This window comes from Juglans regia, chromosome 7 (genome assembly GCF_001411555.2).
Source record: "Juglans regia cultivar Chandler chromosome 7, Walnut 2.0, whole genome shotgun sequence".
NCBI classification, from domain to species: Eukaryota; Viridiplantae; Streptophyta; class Magnoliopsida; order Fagales; family Juglandaceae; genus Juglans; species Juglans regia.
The window spans coordinates 7,661,908-7,673,569 of NC_049907.1; the positions used below are offsets into that span (position 1 = coordinate 7,661,908).

General features: G+C 38.2%; 1 pseudogene; it reads left to right on the top strand.

Moving 5' to 3' along the window:
- Nucleotides 1–342: 342 nt before the first annotated feature.
- LOC108991098 lies at nt 343–8,175 on the top strand (annotated as a pseudogene).
- The last annotated feature ends 3,487 nt before the right edge of the window (nt 8,176–11,662 follow it).

An 11,662-nucleotide genomic window follows, 5' to 3' on the forward strand; every position in this document is an offset into this window, starting at 1 on the left:
CTCTCCTTAAAAAAGTTCTGTACAAATGCCCGCGGACGTACGTCGAAAGAGCTCAAGCCTCAAGGTGATAAATAGGCATGTCAAGTCAACCCGGCCCCATGCAAGCTTCTCTCCAAATTATCGATTTCGAATAGGATCGGGCCCCGCTCGCTCGTCCTCGGAATCAGGCAAAGTAATATATGTATCCTCATAATCAGACTACGCAGCATTAATTGAATTTAAAAAAAGTGCAAAAAGAAGTAGAAAAAAGAGAGAGGGAAAAGAAGACTTCGCATCATTAGGCCTGGATTGTAGACCGAGTACCTTAAAATAAATTAATACACATTGATCTAATTATGTTGTTTCTGGGAGTCTCCTTGTCGTTATGATGCAAGTCAAGCAATCCATTTTGCTCCCAATGGTATAGATTATAGACCTCACAAGCCAACCCCACCTGCCATCTTCCACTGCTCTTTTCAAAGACTTCATTTTCCCTCAAGGTTCACAAGTGTCTCCTCAGAAGATCTACATAAAAAAGTGAAGGGCTTTAATTCGAGAAGATAAGAGGGGGTTTTAAGGGGATGATTTTGTTTTTATTTGGGTAAGATTGTTTACAATTATACTCCAAAGAGAGTTGAGTTTGGCTTGGGTGTGTCCTAGAGGGAGAAGAATGAATTGTGCAGGTAAAAATTTTGAGTCACCAAGTTAGTTGAGGAAGATCATTAAAAGTCTTGGAGAGAGGAATTTGATTGGTTTGGGTTCTAGATGAAGAATGCTGAATTGGGTTTTTCTGAGATGTTGATTATCAAGTTCCTGAATTGAAGATTTTTTTTTTTTTTTTAGTGTCTTACAAATTGGAAGGTGGTTTTTAGAGGGAGAAACTTGAAGGGGTAGTTTAATGCTTTGTTTGGAAAGTTCCCTAATTGGAGAAGAGAGAGTGTCTTTTGGGGAGGGGGAAAGAAGGAATACAACGGGCAGATTTCTTAGCCGTGTATGATATTAGAGTTTCAGGAGCTATGTCCAGTAATCGAGAGATTGCGGAGGAATCGGTGGCGCCCATGATTGATGACATAATATATGTTGCAGTGTCAAACAACGTGAAAGAGAGCAAACCAACCTTGTTGTGGACATTACAGAACTCGGGAGGGAAGAAAGTCTGCATCATTCATGTTCATCAGCCAGCACAAATGATACCTTTGAGTAAGTCTGCAAAATACGTATGTTTTGAGGGGGGAGAGAGAGAGGATTTAGATTTTTCCGTCGGATTGAATTGGCAGAAAACTTGGACAAAAATTGATTATAAGTGAGAGAATAAATTTTGGGAAATTGAATTGGAAAGTTTAGAAAAAAATGATAAATTTAATAATTTTATTGAATTGACTCGAAGTTCTAGACTAATAATCTAAAGAATGAAATTTAGCTGAAGAGTTGATAGCTGAGATTTTGGTAACAATTTTTTCTTGCAGTTGCCAGCATTTTTTTTAAGGGTTGAAGTTTCTGAACTTATTAATAGCTTTTTTTTCTTGATATTTAGTGGGAACAAAATTTCCAGCAAGCTTAATGAAGGAACAGGAAGTCAGGGCATACAGGGAACTAGAGAAGCAGAATATGCAGAAGATCCTGAATGAATATCTTCTTATCTGTCTTCAAATGGGGGTATCTATACGTCTTCCGTCTCTTTCTGTAGAATTTTCTTGGTTTTATTTAATTTCTAGGCCTTTGTGAAAATTCTGCTTTCAAAAACAGATCAGGTTTATTGAATTCTGTCATGAACTGGCTATGAAGACTATCAAGCTAAATGTTTGTGCATGCCTGTACTATGATAGACATACATGACAGGATTTGTGGCCTTTTTTATATGCGTGTGTGTGTGTGTATATACATATGTATGTATGTATGTCTTCATACATAGACATTGTCATCATCGTTTTCCAAAGTTAGATTGGAGATGTGGGATTTCTAATATGTTTTGGCGTTGGTGACTTTGAATTTAGGCACGGGCTGAGAAACTGTATATAGAGAAGGATTGCATTGAGAAGGGAATTGTGGAACTCATCTCCCGTTATGGAATCAGGAAACTTGTCATGGGAGCAGCTGCAGACAAGCACTATTCAAGGTAATATATACATTAGAACTTTTTCATGTACTTAATCATGATGTCTGTTTTAGATACATCCATTGCGGATCAAAAGAGAACAAAGAAATTGTGTGATAATGTTGGATGCTCTATATGCTACATATTTTTGAACATTCAGCAAGCACACCTGGGGAATAGGTCCCAACTGTATTAGCTGTGACAGGAAAGACACAATGCAATCAGACATGCCTTTCTAAATATTTCTTAAGGGCGTTGGTTTTGATTGGTAGGCTCTGCCAACTAGTTGTTTCAATATCCAATTCAATGGAAAAAAAAAAAAATACTCATTATTCTTGTTGTTTATATGTGAAATTGGGTGTCCAAGATGTTTCCTAGTTTGTAGGAAAATACGACTTGTTTCTTTGTGGCGTTTAAGATTACTTGTTTCTCTAATGGTGCTGGTGTAATCAACATACTGTTAGTCAGAGGTCAATCTCAATAAAGTAGCTTCTGAAATGAAACTTGTGTATTCACATGTATACTAAGATTGTTTGCCTCACTTGCAAAAGCTGCAGGAAAACAATGGACCTGAAGTCTAAGAAAGCCATTTATGTAAGCCAACAAGCACCTTTATCCTGTCAAGTTCAATTTGTCTGCAAGGGGCACCTGATCCACACCAGGTTTGCTTGCTGTCTTTGCTATTACATTTGCAAAGCTAATGTGTCCTGACTTTTTGAGAAAATATGTACTAAGAATAAATGAAGTCACGGTGGAAAAGCTTTTAAGCCTTTTTTTTTTTTTATGTCGGGGAACCTCTCCAAGGCAGGGCCCTTCGGACCTACCCTTGCAGAGTAAACACTAGTCTCATGCACCGCACCCTCAGAAGTTTCCCTACACGGAATTGGTTAAATCATTGGCTTTTTACCAGGGGATGTGGCTCCAAATGATTGTTTACACCCATGAATTGTTGAACCTTAGACCTTAAAGGGAGTAATACCCCAAGACCAAGGCCTTCACCACTTGGGCCAACCCCTTGGGGTTAGCTTTTAAGCCTTTTAACTGCTCTGAGATTTGATGGTGTTGTCTATGCAAGTGAACTCAACTCAACCTAACCTTGCTTCCCACCATGAGTACTAACACAAATATCATACCAAAACAGGGAAGCTAGTTTACATGGAGCTTATGCAGAGGTTACTTCATTGCTACAAGCAAGTCCAGACATTGAGAATGGACAATCAAACCATTTGCCATTACGATCACCAACAACAAGGCATGATCTCCGGGTAGAACTTACTAATCCAGCTCAAGATCTATTGCAAGAAGTAAGGTCTGTCAAAATTGAGAAATTTGGAGGTAGCCGAACAGATGTTTCTTCCCCAGTTATCACTGAAGGGTTCTCAATTACGCGTACAAGTGAAAGGAATGCGATATCTGGAAGAAGTTTTCCTTGGGGTTTTACTCATTCAGCATGCTTTTCTAGTGATATAGCGCTGGTTGCATGTGGAGAGACTGAGGAAAGTGGGAATGGATTAGAGCCGTGTGCACTTCCTCAGTCTAAAGAGGATCTTCATCCCTCATCTCCACCCAGCGTACTGGTATGTGCTCAACTTATTGTGGGATGAACATGTTTATTTTTATGGAATATATATATATATATATATGTTTTGAGGTGGGAGTTGTGAGTTTGGATAGACTGGATTTAAAACAATCACAGTACCTTTCTCTTTCATCAACTGAATGCATCACTGACCAAAAAATAAAAATGATTTTTAGGATTGGACTTTTTTGCAGGACGGAAGTATAGATGATACTCTTCCTAACCACCTGGATAAAGTCATGGCTGAGGCTAGAAAAGCAAGACAAGAAGCATTTCAAGAGACAGTCAATCGTGGGAAAGCTGAAAAAAATGCTGTCGATGCCATATGCAAGGTAAATCCATTTATATCCTTGAGATCATTTTGTTTAGTTGGATTGGAAATAATTACAAAAACAAAAAAGTCAGAAATTCTCTATGTTATAGTGCCCATAGTTTCATATAATGTCATTGATTAATGTTTTTTTCCCTAACATGGGCTACAGAGATTTTTATTGAGGTTAATAAGAAAGATGTAAATCTTTAGGCTTTGCATATTGTGGAGGGCCATATCGCATCAACTCCTTGTGCTTTCATTTTCTATCATCGTCTCTTTCTTTTCGTGTCTGAATATCTCAGACACTCCAATATGTTGTGTCCTCCAAGATAGAAATTAACATGTCAAAGAAAGATGATATTTACATCCTACTTTTGTCTATGTTGGGATAAACCGGTTATCAAAGGCTAAATTTGAAGTATTGCAGCGGAAATAAACAAAAGAAAATAACGACAATCACACACAGAACAAAGTATCGAGCTAAGGTTGCTTGAGCCAAGGTCGAGCCATAGTCGAGCCAAGCCTCAAGAATGACATTTTCAGTAGAAAATCAAGCCAAACTCAACAGTCTACATAGACAGTCCCTGCACTTGAAGATCACATTCACATACCCTAACCATATTTTGGATAAGAAGATGGAGAACTGTTAAGTGGACTGAGTGAAGGGCATTCTTCCCTCTTTAACATTGCTTCTTACTGTAAAAGTAAGTTGGATCTAATTAGAATACTTCCATGATGGTCCATCTTAAGAGTAGGAGTATATACAACATTATCTGAACCAATGTTTTAGACTAATAATGTATGAAATATCTGAGAGTGTAAACTTGACATTCTCATTATCTGATGCAAATTGCAAATGTGCAATTTACAGGCTAAAGCATCAGAAAGCTTATATGTTGAGGAGTTGAAGCAAAGGAAAGAAATTGAGGAATCACTGATGAAAGAAAAAGAACAACTCAGAAAGATGAAAAACCAGCATGACGAAGTTATGGAGGAGCTTCAATTTGCCATAGGTCAGAAATCATCACTGGAGATGCAAGTTGCAGCATCTGAACAGATGGTAAACGAGTTGGAGCAGAAGATTATCTCTGCGGTGGAACTCTTGCAAAATTATGAAAAAGAACGAGATGAGTTGCAGACAGATCGTGACAATGCACTAAAACAAGCAGAGGAGCTGAGAAAGAAACGAGGAGAGGCATCAAGTGAGAGCATGCCTCAGTTTTTCTCCGAGTTCTCTTTCTCAGAAATTGAAGAAGCAACTCGAAACTTTGATGCGTCCCTGAAGATTGGAGAAGGGGGATATGGGACCATTCATAAAGGTGTCCTCCGACACACTGAGGTGGCTATTAAAATGCCTCACTCTCATAGCTTGCAAGGCCCACTAGAATTTCACCAGGAGGTGAGATGGTTTGAATTTTGTGTATTTATTGGGAAATAAACTGAATATTTACTTAAATCATAAATTTATTGTGCTGATTGCCATGCTTTCTTGTTCAAGAGATTTGGGATCTAAAATCTTCATGAGTGTAATTGGCATTTTTGCATCTGAATATTCGATGTATTGATTGCATTTACTACACTTGTTTCCTACATTATGCATAGGATCAATAGTTCAGCTTAGCAAATATTACTTTTTATGGAAGGCTTCATTAATCCATTTTGTTCAAGTGCGATTGAACCCATTTTTTTTTTATGAATGCATGTTATAGTGATCTGTTGGCCTATATTGTGTTTTATATTATATGGATTTAAATTGCATGTCTTAATTTGTATACATCTATCCTTTTCTACTTCTCAATTATCCGTTGTTATTTGTATTAGATGTGTTAGTTTATCTTCAGAACTTATTATGAATGCTTGAACATGTACCATATTTTAGTCCTAGTCATAGATACAACCCTAGGTAGCAATCAGCTGTAACTGTAAGTAGTTTGATGCAACATATACCACCAAGGGTGACGGCTCAATGGTCTTTAGGTTACTCCTAAATGGTTTTGCGTGAACTAGGTCCTAAGTTCAAATCCGAACTTAGAGTCACCTTAGACTATTGGTATAAGCCACCTAAGGATTCTGAGTTCCTTACTGGGGTTGGGGTCTAAGCTATAGCTCAAACCTGACTTGTGGGAGCGTCTGCAGTATCCCGCCATCTAAGCCAGGTCCGGTTCCCAACAGGTAGGGTGCTACTATGGTCATACCTAGGCAAGCAAGTCCCCCAGCTGCCCCCTCCTACCCTTTTTTGCCCAGGAAAAAAAACATTAAATTATCTATAATAGCTTGTTCAATTGGTTTCATTTTTATTAAAGCGTGGGGCTGTTAAAAATCTAAAGAATTGGACATGAAGAAAATTATGTGAGTAGTACTGAAAGTTTGTCTGCCCTCTGAGGACCTAAATTTTCATTCTTATTCGACAGGAGGCTTTTGTTTTTTTTTTATTAACAATATTCCATAGTAGTTTTTATTTTCCCCAATTTCACAAAGGAATACAGAAAAAGAGAAAAAAAAAATCTGGATCTACTCTTTGAGAATGTAACCTAATTTTATCACAAGATTGGCAGTGTATGACTTTGGTTTTTCACTTGTATTTCAGATTGATGTGCTGAGTAAGTTGAGGCATCCCAACCTTGTTACACTCATTGGAGCTTGCCAAGAAGCATGGGCTCTTATCTATGAGTACCTCCCCAATGGAAGCCTTGAAGATCGACTCAGCTGTGAGGACATGAATAGTCCTCCATTACCGTGGCAAATTCGAGTACGCATTGCTGCAGAGTTGTGCTCTGCCCTCATCTTTCTTCATTCATGTGAACCTAACAGCATAATACATGGTGATTTGAAACCCGCCAATATTCTCCTTGATGCCAACTTGGTTACCAAACTTAGTGACTTTGGTATCTGTCGTTTATTCTCTCGAGATCAAAGTTCTAACAACTTGACACAGCTTTGGAGAACTGAGCCAAAGGGCACTTTTGTGTATATGGATCCCGAGTTCCTCTCCACAGGAGAGCTTACTTCAAAGTCAGATGTTTATTCTTTTGGAATTATATTACTTCAGCTGTTGACAGGGAGGCCGGCCATGGGGATAGCAAAAGAAGTGCAATATGCATTGGATGCAGGAAAGTTGAATGCCCTGTTGGATCCTTTGGCTGGGGATTGGCCATTTGTACAGGCTGAACAGTTGGCTCGTTTAGCATTGAGGTGTTGTGCTATAAACCGAGAGAGCCGACCAGACCTAGAGTCAGATGTCTGGAGGGTACTTGAACCTATGAGGATTTCATGTGGAGGCTCATCCTCATTCCAAATAGGTTCTGAGGAAACGTTGCAGTCCTCCTACATATTTTATTTGCCCCATTTTCTGTGTAGGTTCTTCAGTTCCTAACATATGAAAACAGCTCTGATTTGAAATATTTCAAGAAACTCTTATATTGCAAAAGAGTGATGTTACATACAATCGTGGAGTGTGCAAGTGCCGTACAGTCGTTTTGAAAAAGAGTAAGGTCCACTATTAAAAAAATAATTTTTTTCACGTGTGTTCTGTATTTATTCACTTTTTTCTAAAATAATTGCGCGACGCTTGCACGCTCACGACTGCAACTATCATTTCTCATTGCGAGAATCCTTCTTTACTAGATTAATCTTATTTGCAAACTTGCAGGAAGTCATGCAAGACCCACATGTGGCAGCAGATGGCTTTACTTATGAAGCAGAGGCTTTGAGAGGATGGCTAGGTAGTGGGCGTGATACTTCACCAATGACAAATCTGAAGTTTGAACACTGCAATCTTGTCCCAAACCATGTTCTTCGCTCTGCCATACAGGAATGGCTTCAACAGCAGTGAAATCTTTGTCGTTTTCCTTTCTACTGAGTTGGAGCATAAGTTTTGGTATTCTTTCATTTTCTTTCTTTGTTAAATATGATAGTTTCCAGCCAAAAGAATATCATATTCCTATTGTATAAAGGACACACAACTAAGTACATGATATTTTTTATCCTTTTGTATATACCGCCACTAAATACTCTTATCATGTATCCTTTATATGGTAGCATATGTAATTTTCATCCAGAGAATAAAGTACACCTTTCATTCTCTTAGGTTTGCTGTGGCTCAGAGAAATATTCTAAAACTGTGGGGTTTCCCTTTTCTGGGTTTTGATTGGCGGATTGACAAGATTCCTGTCTTGTTCTTTTCAGAGTGATGTGGTACTACTCGAATCTGAGGGCAAAGTTTTCCTCATGATATTTGTATGAAACTCAAAATATTATATAAATATATATATATATATATATATGATGAAATTGTAATTTTGGACCCTTTCTATGGAAGAACAAGAAACAACTACATCTAAATTAAACTACTCCAGTGGAATTAAACAATCAATAAAATACACACCTTAGGGAAGTTTAGATATTGTTTTTGCAATTAATAATTTTTATAATTCAAGAAAATATAGACAGAAGATTTAAATTAAATCTTTTGACACCGCCACACGCGGCACCATCAAGGCTACTGGCTTCAGATCTCTCAAATCCAATCTTTACCTTCTTTCTAAGAGTGTCGCATGAGCTACACGCGCCTCCACAGCCAGTGACGATCGTTTGCCGACGAATTGACCCATCTTCCGGTTGCTACTTTCTTATGTTCCCACTTAGCCTAACCAAAATCTCCTTCAGCCAATCCAAACTAGCAAAATGTAGCACACAACAATCCACTGCGACTTGTAGTCATAGTGTTATAGTCTATTTATCAGACTATGCTAAAACCGCTTCAAGCGGCTTTCCTTGTGTAAGAAATAGGTAGGAGCCAAATTTTTTGCTCCAGATCCTTCTTTTTTATTTTGCTTACGTTGTTTTTGTCTGTTTTGAGATAATTGTTGAGAGCTCCCACCCCTATTGAATTTAGTATTTTGTAACTACTTACTTTATCTATGAAATGATTGATTAGAAAAAAAATTAAACAATATTTTATATGGATTAATTTCTTCATTCACATATTGTGTATATCTCTAGTAATTGTATGATGTCTAATAATTCCATGATGTGTCTATAACAAAGAAGAGCGATGCTACTCCCACCAAAGGTTTCTACTGAAGAGTGTATTTTTTTCAAATATTTTTTAAAGTATTTTAAACATTTTAAAAAAAAATAAAATTTACAAATTTATTAAAAAATATTTCTTTAACTATTAAGTAAAATAAATAATAAAAATACAATTGGATAGAAAATTTCGGTGGAAGTAGTATTTCTCTACAAAGAATGAAAGAAACATCCTATCTAAATCTATTCTGGTTATGTTTGGGTAGTGAGGTATTTTCAGGTATTCTATGAATAATAGTGAAAAAATAATGATAAAATATTAAATAATAGTGAAAAGTAGATGAAAAGTAATAATATTTTGGTTAGACTTTTTTTTTTTATGGAAATAGACTTCATTTCATTCAATGAATCGAAGTTACAGCTACGACTTATTAATACAGAGAAAAATCTAGACTACAAGTCAAACTAATGCATCTGCTCTGGAGCACCCACACACATAAATTTTTTTGTGACAAGTATTATCTTAACTTCTAAAAAAATCTCTTCTAATAGAGATTAACACTCTGTAAAACAGAACTAAACACCCCATCTTCCAAAGAAGAAAAGTATTATCTTCATCCTCCCTAAGAGGAGGATTACTATCTCTCCGACTCCTCTCAAAGGAGGAACGGGACTCTGGTACTATGGACATTAAGTACAATAGCATATTCCTTATTATTTCTTTTTTAATATTAAACCACATACATAGAAAAAACTAATAAACACATCTAAAAACAAAAAAATCACATGGGTTGAAGAAAACACATGGCCCAGTTCCAAACAAAAAGACCAGTCTATCTGCAAGTGGGAAGGCCCCTTAAGGTTTCATCTTTTTCAATTGCTCCACTCCCCTTTCTTTTTTCTTTTTTCTTTCTTTTCCTACTGCTCCTATGCCCGATCTTCATTTCTTTCCCTCTGCGTGCGTCACCCACCACGATCGGCCACGAGCGGCACTGGCTTGCTCTCTGCACACAAGCATTGTCTCTGTCGACACTGGCACCAGCCTTTCACCACGAGCATCAACACCATTGAAGCGCTGTCGTCGGCATAGGTGCTTCATGTAGGTGCTTCCTGGTCTCCATAGGCGGCTCCGTCTCTCCCATCACCACCACACCACAGGCGACTCTTCCACCGTTCCTCACCGTGCGACTCATTTGCTCATCTCCTAGTCCGGAACCGTGCATGCATAAAGTTGGGTTGTGGGAAAAGAAACGGACTTGAAACGAACGTATTTCGCAGGAATCTAGACTAGATCACCGGAGAGTGTTCCTCCTTTATTAGATCTAGACAAAAAAAAAAACAAAAACAAAAACAACGGCAAGAAAGAAGTGGGGCAAAATATTTTTCCCCAAAGCCTCGTTAGACAGAGAAGAAGCTCTGCCTTCTCTCTAGAAAGAAAACAATCCTTCCCAGTGCCATCACCGGAGAGGAATGAGTGAGCCTCGACTCCACCTTCCTCTCCATTTCCTTTTCTTTTTCCTCTTCCTTTCCACTACCAATTTGTGAATATGCTTTTATGGTAGTGTTTTTCTATCGACATAGATTTTCTCAAATCTGCGGCTCTCCGGCCATGAATAGTCGACACACACCCCACCACGACGTTCCCCTCCAGCCGATCTACTAAGACGATGCGGAACAGCGCCGGCGCGTGGCCTTCACGCGCAATTTGTTTCTACGCATGGTCTTCACGCGCCACCGTACTCTGATAGCTTCGCCGGCTACACGCGCCACACCAGTAGACTCCCACCATCCGATCCTTCAAATCGGCTAGACGCCTCCTCCATTCCACCAGCGCGTGGTTCTCACACGTGGGTTGACTGTTCCTCCACTGCAGATCTGCTCTTCCCATGTAGGTCTGTCCAGGTTATTACTTTCCCTAACCGGTGATCTTGTGAGAGAGACTAAAGACCTCACCAATAAATATTTCAAGACTTTCAACTACAATGCATCCATTTGCACCGCTTCCAGCGATGGTTTACCTTCAAAATGTCTTTTAAGACGGTTCCCTTTTAGTAGGGCTTGGATAGAGACCAGGAAATTGGTCTTAGAATCTCTTTTTTTTTTTCTTTTTTTCATCACATTTGCACTGTGTTCTTGTTTTGGGGTATTTTGTTGGGGAACTCCACCCCCTCTAACATGCATCATCTTTTATTTTAATAAAATTTACTTGCTTAAAAAAAAAAAAAAGTGGGAGAGTAGTCAAAACTCCCACCCCTTCAAGCTGTTTCGAAGTTGTGGAGAGCTTGAATTTCGAAGTTGAGGAGTTATTTTTTGTTAGGACTTAGGAGGAAGTTGGAGGTTCTCTCTCTCTAGAAGTTAATTCCGTCTAATAGGGAACCGTCTTAAAAGTCATAAAATTGATCTTAAGTGATCTAAAGTCATAAAATTGTGAGGTGAAAACTCTTCCTCATGGGCGTGGCCCCCAAGTTCTAGGTTCAAACTTGGTAGGTTGACTTGGGAATCCTTCGCTAAAGGAAGTCTCCACTCGCCACAAATCTGTTAACGCAGCAATAATTCTATATATTTATATTTATAAGAGACATAAATGTCAATTTCAATCATGGCTTGTTTGAAAATTAATTGCATTATTACTATTATTATGGGTTCCACTTAATTATTGTGTTTTTCT